Genomic DNA, 5,524 nt, shown 5'->3' on the forward strand with positions numbered 1-5,524 from the left:
GTCAAGAGTGGGCGGAGACAACTGTCTCCACATCGGTTGCTTTCTCTACCTTCAGGCTAAGTCAGAGGATCTTTTACTGGGGAAAGAGCTCCCCAGTGTCAGGCCCGAGTGGGGCGCGTCTTCCTCTTGCACTGCTCCCATGCTCCACTGAAGCACGGTGCACATTCCGGTTTCTTGCTCCTGTCGGAGTGTCTTTCAGGAAAAGAAGAGGATGTGGTCCCACTAGAGCACTTCAGTGAGAATGCATTTTGGCTACAGTGCCAATTATTCTGTCTCTTGACGGAGTCTTCTCAGGTGGGATGTGGGCGGATGATGGTGAAAGGAGCGTCAGGACAACCAGGTGTGCAATCAGGGGCTTGTCCCCATGCCCTGCACTATGATAGGGGACAGCCAGAGGCCCGAGGACCAGACATTTCACCACACAAATTGGCTTTAGGCTGATTCCCTGATTAGCCCTATGTGTGCGCATGCCGTGGCAATTGGGTATAGCACATTTTAAAAATCTGAGTCTGTCGGAACTCCTTCCCTGGGAGATTCATCAGCTCAGGTATCTTAGACACTTGGCCGTAGGCCATAAAACACGCCTGGCCTGAGTATGATATAAATACCTTCCACTCCATTGATGTATTGATTTGTTTTCATTTTGCTGTCTCTGTGTACCGTACACATCCATCTCCCAGCCTAAGTTCCCACAGAGCATGCACGGGCTGACTGCGAGAAACCCTTTCTGAGCAATACAGAGAGCCCAAAGTGGCAAAGGTTTCGTATTCACTCAGGGTCAAAGAGGTTGCAGGCATTTAAAAATTCAACTTATCCAATTTCCACCAAGCTTAACGAATGAGGGAATTCTCAGATAGGTAATATATGTCGTGTGGGGTGATGTTTTTGAAAGCATTTCTTGCTGCTCCCCATTGGGGGATGTTAGGAGTTAATTATTTGTTCATTTGCTATCTTGCAGCTTTGATATCATTAACACAGGCACCGAGACTGAAGACGAGGAGGGGAAAAGGCATCCCAGTGAGTGACGGACAAGGAAGGAAGGGGGAGAGGGGGAAGGGCAGAGAACAGACATAAAAATTTCCAAAATTGATCATTTGAAACTAAAAGATGCTGAGTGTTGTTGAATGTAGAATCTTAACCTCTTTTTCCTACTTCTGAATGGACATGGGTGCTAAAGATCAGTTTACCGTTATGTTTCTAAATTTTTGACCACTTTTCACAATAAGAAATGCATCTGATGTGTGACCAGTAAAATGCACATACATATAGACATATACAAAAATATGCACACACACATATACATATAAAACTATATAATGAGTTGCACGGACCAATATTTACCCTCCTGTTGGCATAATGGTTACACGCTGGGCTGCTAACAGCGAGATCAGCAGTTCGAAACCGCCAGCTGCTCCAGCAGAGACGGATGGAGCTTTCTACTATAAAGAGTGGCCATCTCAGAAACTCACAAGGGCAGTCTGCCCTGTCCTAGAGGGTCACTATGAGTCGGCGTCAACTCATTGGCAGTGAATTTGTTTTTTTTGTTTTGTTTTGTTTTAATATTCATGTTACCCTATGATATTCTATGCCAGTCCATATTTCTTTAAAAAATGTGGGTCAGTCCTCTAAATTAATTTCATGACCCATGTATGATTACCCAGCAGCTAATTGCCCCCAAATGGTTGGAAAAGCACAGTGGTCTAGAGACGTTGATTAGTGTGGTTTTGGTTTTTCCCACCTACGTCATTGGTCCCACTACCCGTCTATCCATTTATCAGACTGTGGTGGCGTGTGTGCTGTTGTGATGCCAGCAGCTATGTCACCAGTCTCTCAAATACTAGTAGCTTCCCCCCCTGGGTTTCAGTGAGCTTTCAGACCAAGACAGACTAGGAAGGAATGCCTGGCAAGCTACATCCCCAAATTCGGCAATGAAAGCCCTGTCAGTCACAGCAGAACTTTTTTTGATATAGTTCTGGAAAATGAATGAGTTCCTGGCCCCAATCCCAACTATGCGACCCCCTCCCCCTCCCTGCCCCTGCAAAGAATGCACTTCAGAGGATCGCACTGGTGTTACAGCTTGGGGAGAGGGGTGTGTCGCATTAGAGCACACAGGAGAAGCAAAAAGGGATGGAGAGGGAGGAGAGGACATCCTGGCCCACCAAGACCCATGGATGATATTCCTACTTGGAGAAGACAATGCACAGAGAGGACCATAGGGCCGGCCCCACCATGAGACATGACGTCCCTCACTAACTCATAGCACTGCGGAGGACAATACTGAAGACACAGTGCAGGAATTGTGCACAATCTGACCCCATCACACTGGGCGAAACACCAAGGGCATGCAACAGAGCAGCAAGGGGAGCAAAGTGATGCAATCCCCGGGGAATACCAAAAATAGACTTTGGAAACAGAGTGTGGCATCCCATCAGACTTGATTGCAAAACTCTCGTAAAGGCCAACAAAGGCCAACTTTCTATTTTTGTAAGCAGCTTTCTTTTTGTTGTTGTTGGGTTTTGTTGTTATTTTGTTGGTTTTGAGACTTCCTTTGTTGTCTTATTTGGCTTTGCCTGGTTTTGTGCTATTAATGTATCTGTATGTCTATCTAGATAAGATAGGCAGAATAAATAATTCAGAGATGAAAAGAACGGGGCACCAGTGGTTCCAGGAGGATGCGGGAGAAGGGGAGGTCAGAGAAAGAAGGTGGGGGGCAGCAACCCAGGGACAAGGGAACAACAAATGAACTAAAATCAATGGAGAGAAGGACGTAGGATGCCTAGTGGGGCTAAATCAAGGGCAATGTAGCAGTGAGGAATTACTAAACCCGAATGAAGGACGAACATGATGGTGGGACAAGAGAAAAGTAAAAGGAAATAGAGGGGAAAAACAGGAGGCAAAGGACATTTATAGAGGCCTAAATACAGGCATGTACATATGTAAATATATATCTAATGAGATGGTAATAGAACTATGTACTCATTAAGAATTAAATCTGCAGATGGACATTGGGCTTTGACGCAAGTACTCACTCAACACAAGACACTTTGTTCTAATAATCTGGCATTCTGTAATGCTCACCTTCCCAAGGAAATCGCTGAAGACAAAATGGGTGCATAAGCAAATGTGGTGTAGAAAGCTGATGGTGCCCAGCTATCAAAAGATACAGCATCTGGGGTCTTAAAGGTTTGAAGATAAACAAGCGGCCATCCAGCTGAGAAGCAACAAAGCCCACATGAAAGAAGCACACCAGCCTGTGTGATGATGAAGTGTCTATAGGATCAGGTATCAGGCATCTAAGACACAGAACTAAAGCATACCCAAGGTGGGGGGAGAAGGGGGAACTTGGAGTGGAGACTAAATGCCCATCTGTAGACAATTGGACATCCCCCTACAGAGGGGTCACAGGGAAGAAATGAGCCAGTCAGGGTGCAGTATAGCACCGATGAAACACACAACTTTTCTCTAGTTCTTTGGGGCTTCCTTCCCCCCACTGTCATGGTCTCAATTCTACCTTACAAATTGGTCTAGACCAGAACATGCACACTGCTACAGATAAGAGCCAGCAACACAGGGGATCCAGGATAGATAAACCCCTCAGGGCCAACAAGGAGAGTAGAGATACCAGGAGGATTAGGGGAGGGTGGGGAGAGAAAGAGGGAATAGATCACAAGGACCAACCTAGAACCCTGTCTCAGTGGGACAAACAATGAAAAAGTGGGTAAGGGGCAACAGAGGATGATGTAAGATATGAAAATAAAATCTATAACTTATCAAGGGTTTGTGAGGGAGGGTGAGCAGGGGAGGGAGGGGGAAGAAATGGGGAGCTGATATCAGGGGCCGAAGTGGGAAGAGAAGGCTTTGAAAATGATGATGGCAGCATATGTGCAAATGTGCTTGACACACTGGATGAATGTTTGCATTGTGATGAGAGATGTATGAGGCCCCAATAAAAGTATTTAATAATAATTTTTTTAATGTATGAAACTAAAAACAAAACACCCACAGTAGCCACAACAACGAACTGATAGTGTGGGACCAGGGGACAACATTTTGTTCTGTGGTACATGGGTCAGAACCTACCCCAAGGCAACGAACAAGAATGACATCACTTGTTCAAGGTCACGGGACATAAGCAGTGATGTTGGCGTTTACCCTGTGTTGATTGGGCTGTGAACCTGCTCCATGGAGGAGAAGCCCACCAGACAATTAGAAGCACGCAAGAGACAACCAGTCCTGCATCTCACAGCCTTGCCTAGCACACGGAGGAGATACGTTTCTCCCTCCTACTCCTGGGATCCCATGTACTTCAACTACAAAAATGTTTCTTCTTCAGTGTGTTAGGGAACTATATAGAGCTGTAGACAAATTCTGAAGAACTTTTAGCAGTCAGGGATATTGACGAGAACAAAGGCAAAAGACATTCTCCCCACTGTTGGGGGAACGTTGTGTGTCAGGAACCTTTTAGCTCAGGAGAAAAATATAACATTCCTCAAGTTCAAGAAGGACAAGAAAGAAAAGATCTCTTCCCTATGGGCCACCTATCCCATATCTTCCCAATCCATTTTCCTTTAGGATGTGGAATATGAGGTAGCGTTGAACCAGGAGCAAACAGTGCAATTCTCCCTTCGGCTCTCCACACTCTCTCCGCATCACCTTGGCGACTTTCCCCACTCTCTCCTGATTTCTGTCTTGCTTTGACTGTTATTAAGTATACTCTGTGGGAGGTTTAATGATGAAGAAAATGAAAAAAAAAATCCCTCCCTTCCCCAAGACAGGTTAATGACATTTTTCCTGGGGAGAAAGGAATCTGACTTGCAAGCATTTTGTTTGACCAAGTTGAAAGTCTTTTGTCTTCAACACAAGGAATCCATTCTCTTCTGAGTGTTTCTGGGCTGTGGTGGTCTCTTTGGGGGAAGGGGAGAGACCAGTTCCCATGGAGTCATTTTAACTCCCGGTAGTCTCTTGTGTGTCCGAGCAGAACTGGGCTGCACAGTGTCCAAGGCCTGTGTTCTCAGAAGTAGACCAGCAGGCCTTTCTTCTGCGGTGCTTTTGGGGGGACTTAAAGCTGCAGTCTTTCCATCAGCAGCCGAACCCTTTCCTTGCACCCCCGGGTTTTCCCTCTTCAGGGAAGACCTAGCGTCAATGTATTCTGAAGTTTTCTCAGGCTTCAGTGGCTTGTCTAGCCTGCTGTCTCAGATTCCTCTGTTTCCTCCTACGGCCACGGTCAAGTCTGTCAAGACAGCTGTTATCTAACCCTCGCCTCTCTCTGCAACCTTCTCCCTCAGGCCCTGAGCTCCAGAATTTCTGGACTCCTTTCATGGTTTGTTTTTGTTTTGACTAAAACAAAACAAGCCTTTTCCTGCCTCAGCACCTTTGCAGAAGCTGTTCCTCTTCCTACAAATCTCATTCCTAGGTTTGGTGTAGTTTAGTTCCTTCTTTTTTTTTTTTTTAAATCATTTTATTAAGGGCTCATACAACTCTTATCACAATCCATGCATACATCAATTGTGTAAAGCACATTTGT

This window comes from Echinops telfairi, unplaced genomic scaffold (assembly GCF_000313985.2).
Source record: "Echinops telfairi isolate 266 unplaced genomic scaffold, ASM31398v2 ScPeMD7_7469;HRSCAF=8507_1, whole genome shotgun sequence".
NCBI classification, from domain to species: domain Eukaryota; kingdom Metazoa; phylum Chordata; class Mammalia; order Afrosoricida; family Tenrecidae; genus Echinops; species Echinops telfairi.